The sequence below is a fragment of the Diabrotica virgifera genome, chromosome 6 (genome assembly GCF_917563875.1).
Source record: "Diabrotica virgifera virgifera chromosome 6, PGI_DIABVI_V3a".
Classification (NCBI taxonomy): Eukaryota; Metazoa; Arthropoda; class Insecta; order Coleoptera; family Chrysomelidae; genus Diabrotica; species Diabrotica virgifera.
The window spans coordinates 193386301-193395372 of NC_065448.1; the positions used below are offsets into that span (position 1 = coordinate 193386301).

Consider the following 9072-nt stretch of genomic DNA (forward strand, 5'->3'; position numbering starts at 1 on the left):
GAAGGATGTTTCCTTATACAGTTGATAAAGCTCGTTGTTGTATCTAATTATGAAGACTCCGTGTAACAAAAAGAAGAAAACTTCTGTTGGAGTGAAAGTAAAAAGATATACTCCAACAGAAGTAAGAAAAAAAAAAGACTAAGTAACTAAATAGTTGTGGCTGAAAAGAAGATGTAGTGGGTGAGTGTAAAGAAAAGGATGAAGTGACTTCTACGTTGAGAAGCCGCAATAGGAAAAATAAAAAAAAAATACTACTAAAGTGCAGTAGTACTGAAGAAAGGGGAATTAGAAGGGATAGAAGTAGAAGTGGGAAGAGACAGAGGCAAACTGAATAGAGTTGGCTAGCTATAGATGCAAGAGAGCAACTTGACACTCAAGGATGGATACGGCTCGTTTGCATGCCTGTCGAAGAACAGTAGCTCTATATAGATAGTAATGATGACTAAAAGATGAAATAATAAAATAAGAATAATGTACTGAAAATGAATGGAGATGACTAATGACTAAAAACGAACAAAATAAATAAAACTAACTAATCATGGGCGCCATGAAAATGATCTTCGATCATTCTCCCAGGTATCTTACACTGCTGTCAAATATTAAATATATTAAACCTGTAATAATGAACATAAAGGAGTAATAAAAATAAATGATATACAAAATAAATAAACATTTATTAAAATGAACTACCAGATTTTTAACAATCTCTGAGTTAAACAAGTTCATATTATGTGACTCTAACATGACAAAAGTTTGCAAAAGTTATGTTCAACCTAAGATAACAACAATGTTACCTGTTACAAAATTACAGGTATAAGTACCTTTCACTAACATATAGGGTACAAAATTACATAAGTCTTCTACCAAATGGTTATAGTACGCCTGCTACGTACAACTAAAGGAAACTGACAAAGATGAAAATACTACAAATAAATAGGCCCAAGCCTCACTAAGGGAAAATACAATAATGAATAAATAAAGTTAAATATACAATTGACTAAAGTAGAAATGAAGTTGAGATAAATACCGACGATGACCTAAATTAACCGAGCAAATGGAATAAAGCGAATAACAGTAAAATATTTGGGAAACAAGCTAGTAATATTAAAAAATAAATTTACCCGAATTACATAAACCAATATCAAAGCAATAATAAAGTATTAAAAACCTAATTTTCTCTAGGCTTATTCCTGTGCACAAGAAGTTACCGTAGATACAAAGTTTGGGAACCAAATAATCTAATATACAAATATGTCAAAAAAAAACCAGAGGTAACCTAAATCTGGAAAAAACATAGTGTATTTAACAGATAGTCTGAAATATAAAAAAACCAATAGTTACTAAAACACCTCACTAAATGTTCCCAAACGAGGTTGCGGTTGCATCCTAGAAAATGATGCACCAGGATGGTGCGACCCCATGACTCCTGTAGGTCCAGGTGCCAAGACGAAAATTGAGCTGGAACGCTCCCATAGCTTGCTCCCAAATAGACATACTCCCAATGGTGACTTGGCCGTGGCTGCAGTGGTTTCCCTAGGTGGTCAAAGGGCTACGGTTTCATGTTAGGGTTTCTTCCAAATGGCTAAAAACATTCCCAGTTTTATTTCCCATTTTAAACATGAGCAAAAAGTAAAGGGAAGAAGAAATACTTTTTAGAAGCAATAGTATAGAAAAACCGGCCATTAAAAATGGAACAAAAAACCAATCTCAGGTAACCTTGAACTATTTTAAGTGTGAAGACATGAATAAATGACACTGAAATGATTTATTTGAGGAAATATCTGTAAAAATATCTTGAATTTATAAAATATTGGATGTTCAATAAATTTAAAACCTACAGAGAAATGGTAATTATTTCCAATATTAATTTGAGGACTTCAAAAATGTTTGGTTATGTAAAACCAAAAACCCCATTAATATAAAGATCGATATAAAGATAATATAAAGATCGAAATCATCTACACCCTTCCCTTAATAGATTGACTAAGAAAGTTTAACAATGGGACTAATATTTTAAATATTCCACAACAAAAAACACATGACAATGGCTAATTAAAAAATTATTACAAAAAAAATAAATCTCACCGAATGATTCCTATTAGGCTCCAACAGGAGTTGTCACACACATGTCTCCCTAACTCCAGACAACCCTTGCTGGTAACTTTTTACTTAAAAAAACTGGATTGATGTTATAAAATAAGGTGTATGGAACTCATTCGCCATTTCATGGTACCAGTACCAAGTACCAAACCAACCCACTTAATTAGCAGCCACAAACCAAGTGACGAACGAGCGACGTTTCTCCGCCAAGGTGAACGTCAAATTCTCTCAGAAAACGAAATCATTCTCGATAGGTGGAGTACGTTCCATCACCGAGGTATGACGTCACCCCAGTAGTCCTATACGAGAAATTAGAGAATTTAAATGGAGACCGAGGGAAAATAATTATAATAATAATTAAAGAGCTAATTTTGTAACGTGACCGTTACATCCGTTTTTCCTCACAGGTTCTAGTATTATCGTCAGTACTTTCCTTTTGAATGTGTCGAGTTTGTTTTTGGATGTTTCTTTCAGGGCCCATGATTCATTGCCATAGCCATGTTATTGGTCGAATTAAGTTTTTATAGATTCTCATCTTTGTATGTCGGTGGACACTTTTAAACCGAAATATATGTGAGAGAGCAAAATGAGCTCTGTTTGCCTGCGTTATTTTCTTCCGTATTTCTCCATCTTCTGATCTGTCGGCATATTTTTCTACTACCAGGGATGTAAACTTTTTGATGTTCTACTCATAATATTAATATCATCGGCATAAGCGTCCAGTTGATCCGTTCTGTTGGTCAGTAGGTTTCCTCGTCCACTTTGCATTTGTGTAACCGCATACTCCAGGTCAGGTTAAACAATGTTGAGGCCAGCCTATCTCCGTGCTTAAATCTCTGCGAGATTTTGAAAAAGTCTGTCCGGTGGTTTTGTACTCCTACACATGCCTAAGTGTTATCCATTGTGGCTTTAATGCGTCTAATTAGCTAGTGTGGTATTGCCAATTCAGCCAATATATAGTATAGTCTGTTCCTTTTTACTGAGTCGTATGCCTGTTTGAAGGCTACAAACACGTTGTGAACACCAATTTCGTATTCCCATGATTTGCTCAAGACCTCCTTGGCTGTAAATATTTGATCCATTATTGATCTTCCCCATCTGAAACCCGTCTAACACTCTCCAATAAAATTTTCTGCTAGTGGTTGGAGCCGCTGGTTTATAGTATACGTGAGGACTTTATATGTTGTACAGTAAAGAAATTCCACGGTAGTTTTTGCATTGGAGTTGCTCTATTTTTTTATAGATCTGGCATACTATACTTTTCTTCCAGTCATCGAGTATTTTCTCTTCTTGCCATATGTCTTTGATGAGCGCGTGGATTGCCATATGACTTGCTAGGTGGTCGCCACCTACTTTATACTGTTCTTCTGGAATTTCGTCAACTCCCAGGGCTTTATTTTCTTCCATAAATTTTTAATTGTGTTCCACTAATTATCTTAGATATCTCTCATAATCATAGCTCTGTTAACACCGCAATACGAAGATTTCTTGAACTTTTTTTCCTTCGTATCTTCGTTTTCTTCTTAGTTTTCTATCGTCCACTGTTGGAAATAGGCCTCTCCCAACTCTTTCCATCGATCTTTATCCTGAGCAATCTGCTTCCTATTTGATTCGGCTGTCTTTTTAATTTCATCTACCCATATCATCTATGATCTTCCTTTTGGTCATCTACCTTTGTAGGGTCTACAATGTTGTATTGTGGCATTCCAACGTTGATCTTTTGTCTAGCCGTATGGCCTGTACAATTCGTTATTTGACTTGCCATATTTATTGGTGGTCTTTTGGATTCTAGTCTTGGTTTTTCTGTCACTTAGTAGGTCTGTAATGTCGGTGTTAATGGTAGCATTGAATTGTTTTGACACCTTCTATGTTGTACTTTTATTCCCACAAGCCGTCTTGATTCTTGTCGAGCAATTTACAAGACCTGAAGCCAAGCTCTTGATGTTGATCTAATAGTACCAGATATTTGCCGCATAGTTTGGTTCAACTGCGAGTTTAACATTGATGTATCTCTGTGCCACACTGGTGGGTAGTATTCTACGTTTGAGTAAACCATGGCGCTGATTCTGATGAACTTCTGCTAATTCTCCTCATGGGGAGTTTGAAAGTTTTATAATATTGTTTTGAGTTCTGATTTTGGACAATAATTTTTACATGTACAGTTTTAAATGTCAAATTTCGATCAAGGGTGGCGCCCGGGGATCTTTGTGTTGGGCTGTGGTGGTGGAATCCAACTCCTTCACATTCCACGTGGATTTTTTGGTTAACTTGTCGGTTATTTAGATGGAAGACGCTCACTTCTGTTTTTGTCAGTTTCAGCCCGTCACCATTTTTTAAAATAAATTGCTAACTAAGTATTTCCAGATATGTTGTTCCACTATGTTGTTTTCTCTACACAATGGACATCCTAAGTCTTGACGTCACAAAATTGGGAGGAGCTTATATTTGGCTAAAAACAATTTTGTTTATAATGTTAAACACTCATAAGGAATTTTTAATTTATGGTTTACGTGGTTTGTGTGACAAAATAAGACTTTTCATTTAGGTATTTATTTAAAGAAACGTACCAATTAAGAGATTTTTATTCGCTTTTGCCCAGGTGAGTTAATTTAATGCAATGATTAGTACGTACACAGTTTTGAGGTTATGTTTATTTTCAATCACTAAGGAATAAAAACCACCTGAGCAAAAACGAATAAAAATCTCTTAATTAACACGTTTCTTTAACGAAATACCTAAATGAAGTCTTATTTTGCCACACAAAGCACATAAATGAAAAATTCCTTATGACCATTTAACGTTGCAAACAAAATTGTTTGGAGCCAATGTAAGCTCCTCCCAATTTCGTGACATTTGTGACGTCAGACTTAGGCTGTCCATTAGCGAGACTCTAAATTTAGATCGGACGTCCCCTCTCTAAAAGAGAGTATTCCAAAAAGATTGGGAAATTATTATGATATCCTTTTTTGAGTTTTTAAACTTTTTGTTTTGAGTTTTCCTGTTTAAACTATTTATAATTTTTAAATGTTCATTTGTGTATGTTGTTTTAATCTTCTTCTTCTTCTTCGGATGCACATCCACTAATGGATTTTAGCGATAACATTTTCCGTTAACTCTCTGTTTCTTGCAATGCGTATCAGAGATTGTATATGGTTAATCCCTGTCCATTGCCTAAGTTGAAGGAACTGGTAAAAGAGCCGTAACAGAGGCCCTGCAGCATGAAGCTTGCGGGGGGCCCCAATATATCAGGGGCCCCATTTTGTCGTCTAATATAACATAAAATGTAAAAATGTGTTATTGATAAATTATTTTAAGCTTGAATATGCAACGTTTTTAAGCAGTGCCTGGAAATCTTCAAAAGCTTCCCTCGATTCCATTTAGCAAACAATGCAGAAAAAAGTCCAACCAAAATCGCTTACTCTAAAAACGTTATCGGTGACTAGGTGATCGTCCAGATCTCAATTTGTGCTTGGTGTAAAGCAGAACTACATGACAATTTTAAAAATACTGTCTAAAATAATATTAACTACCACAGATTGTGAGTAGAGAATGACAGCTAATAATTTACTTACTTAATCCAGAACTCTTCTACTCTTCCGTGTGAGTTAAGCTAATAATTTAAAAAAAAAAAAAGTAAAATGAAACAGTTTGAATTTGTGTTCCCGTCTATTTTACAAAATAAATTAGTACTTTTACATAACTGTAAAGAATTTTTATCAAATCTTTAGGCAAAACTATACGCCATTTCTACAAGGATCCAAAGATTTTTGCTACTAATTGTAGCTTTCCCTGTACTTTTAAAATCAAAAGGTTTGGTAGAGTTAAGAAGCATTTTGATTAATTTATTATTATATGATCAACGCATCTCAAACCCTGAAGAAATATAATATAATATTATAGAGTATGCGTGTTTTTCGGAAATCTCGATGTAGTCATTAATAAAATTCAAGCTGGATTTATAAGTAAGTAAAAAGTGAACAACGAGTTTAAAATCTTATATCCTAGAAGTTCAAATCGAATCCAGAAGTTTTTGCAGAAGCCAGTAAATCAGTTGCTGCGTACCCGTCACATTTAAGTGAGTTTTTGGAGCGACTGCAATTTTTTAGAAAATTATTAAGGGCACAGTTGGAATCGGCCAAGTTATGATGCAGCGAAAATTATTCTTATAGCTTTTCATTGCACTAGTACTTGCATACAACAGAAGTGTGTCATGCATGCATCTTGTTTTTAACTTCACCCAACTTCAACCCATCACGACCGCTAGTTTAGAGAGATTTTTTTTCCTAAACTTAAATTAATAAAACCATCTCTTCGTACTACAATGTCAGAAGCACGGTTATCTTGTCTAGCGCTGATAATTATTGAAAACGAAGTAGCCCATCAGATAGATATTAATAAAATTGTATATACAAAAGAAAGTTGTTCATCTCATAGAATAATACTATGTAATAATGTAATCATTTAAAGAGTCTAGGCGCAAAATTTCGGACTAATGCTTTTTCGAATCCTTAGAAAACTAATATTTTTTTTGAAAAGTTTAAACGCAGAATGAACGATTACATTATTGCCGAGGGCTGAAAGTCCCTTGGAATAAAAAAAAAGGTTTTTTTGAATGAGATATTTGAAATTAAAAATCATACTATATTTTCTCTTTTTTCACCCCTGTAACTTATTAAATTAAACGTTATAGAAGTTTTCAGGGAATTTTGGCCCTTCGGTCCTCGGTTGTTATAAACAGTGCATGAGTACACTAACACATATTGTATACGTTTCTGTTACACAAGTAGCCTTTAGTAATTTTTTAAAGGGGGTCCCATTTCCAATTCTGCGGGAGGGCCCCGACGTAGTTTTTTACACCACTGCTGGGCGCAACATTCATTCGCATGATGTGGCTTAGATACGCCGTCTTCCTTTTCTTGATGGTTTCGAAAAGTTGGCGTTCTTGGTTGATTCTTTTAAGGACATCTACATTTGTGACTTTCGCCGTCCATGCTATCTTTAGGATACGGCAATAGAGCCACATTTCGAAACCTTCTAATCTGTTTATATCCCTTGTTTTGAATGTCCAGCCCTCTACGCCATATAGCAGCACCGACCTTACGTAGAACTGAGTTAACCTTAGTCTCGGGTGAAGTTCGAAATTTGAGCAGGTCAGTACCTAAATTTTACGAAAGATTGTCGAGCTTGCTCAATTCGACATTTTACTTTTCTGGCCGATGCCCAGTCTTCAAAATGTCACGTTCTCAGTTATTTAAATTTGCTCACTCTTTCAGTGGACTTGGTATTCAATTTTTGGTGGAATTTTCAAGTGCATCCAAGTTTCTGGATATGATCATGAATTTGCATCATTTGAATCAATTCTGCCTGAGGTAAGGTGAGGAATGGGTGAACTGAGTAGCTCGGAAATCACTTTGCTGCAGCCGGTCCCAAGTATGGGTAAAAGAGGAGGGTTTAGCAGATGGTTAACTACCCACCCTCGGAAAAAGAAGCTAGTTATGAAAACTGCAACTTTGCCTTGGAACCGGACGGATAAACACAAAAAACGACAAATGCAATGTAAAAGGACTATGAATATCGGAACTTGGAACGTCCAGAGTTGGTACAGACCTGGAGCTGCCATGCCACATATGCTGTGGACCAACTGGAAAACATAGGAATGGATATACCTAACAGCAGTCCAAGAAATAAGATGGCCAGACGATAGAAATATAAAAATAAGTAAATCCACCATCTTCTTCAACGGTAACAAAAACGGAAGACATGAATTTGGAACGGGCTTTGTGATTAGAGACGACCTGGTACAGAATATACTAAATTTCAAACCTATAAACGAAAGAATATGCTATATCGGAATGAAGGGAGAACGATACAACATTTCGATCATCTCAGCTCATGCGCCAACGGAAGAGAAGGATGAAGATATCAAGGATGACTTCTACGACGCCCTAGAAAGAGTGATAGATACGATGCTCAAACAAGATATGCGCATACTCTGCGGAGATTTTAATGCTAAAATAGGCAAAGAGCCTAGTCTACACCCCACAATCGGTAAACAGAGTCTTCACAATATATCCAACGACAATGGCTTAAGACTCACAGAAACAGTTAATATGTTAATAAAGTCAACTATGTTTCTGTATAAAGACATTCATAAGCTAACCTGGATCTCAAACGACCATATTACGCGAAACCAAATTGACCACATCATTGTAGATGCCCGACATGGGAACAATATCATAGACGTAAGAGCCTCAGAGGAATAGACGGAGACAGAGATCGTTACAGAGCAAAAGTCAAATCCAGAATATCTAGCCACAAATACAACAAAACAACAATAAACCCACAATGGAACATGGACGAAATGCAGAACACAGAGAAACATCAAAAATATAAAGAACAACTTGAACAAACCTTGAACTCTAAAACAGTTTACACTGAAATAGAAAAGCTGTGGGAAACGGCTGCCGAAATAATAACCAAGACAGCTGACAAGATGTTTGGAAGGAGTAGGCAGAAGAGGGCAAAAACATGGTATGACGACGAATGTCGGAAAACCTGGAAAAAATACAAACAATAAGGAAGACATGGATACAACTACAAACAGACAAGAGTAAAAAGGAATACGACGACTGCCGAAAAGAAACAAGAAAAATGATACGCACAAAGAAAAGAAACTATGAACAACAAAAATATGAAGCTATCGAGAGAGACCGACCCAAATCAGGCTCCAGAGAATTCTATAAAGCAATCTCCACTGAGAAAAGATGACATAGAACCAATTCTATCCATACACTGAGAGACAATTAAGGCCATATGATAATCGACGATAAAGAACTAACAGAAGAATGGAAAGGATATTTCAGGGACCTTCTAAACATCATACAGGAAGAACAGTACAAAGAAGAGACCTATATAACAGCAGACATGCCCGTCGAAACTCCCTCTTTTGAAAAAACCCGAAAGGCCTTAACA

At 35.9% G+C, this 9072-nt stretch overlaps 1 long non-coding RNA gene across 1 annotated transcript; it reads right to left on the reverse strand.

Annotated features, from left to right (window-relative positions):
- Nucleotides 1-655: 655 nt before the first annotated feature.
- LOC126886608 (uncharacterized) lies at nt 656-2287 on the reverse strand. Its single transcript, XR_007698716.1, has 2 exons — nt 2086-2287; nt 656-1582 (listed from the first exon to the last, which is right to left on the reverse strand). It is a non-coding gene; the product is annotated as an uncharacterized LOC126886608 (long non-coding RNA).
- Nucleotides 2288-9072: the final 6785 nt, after the last annotated feature.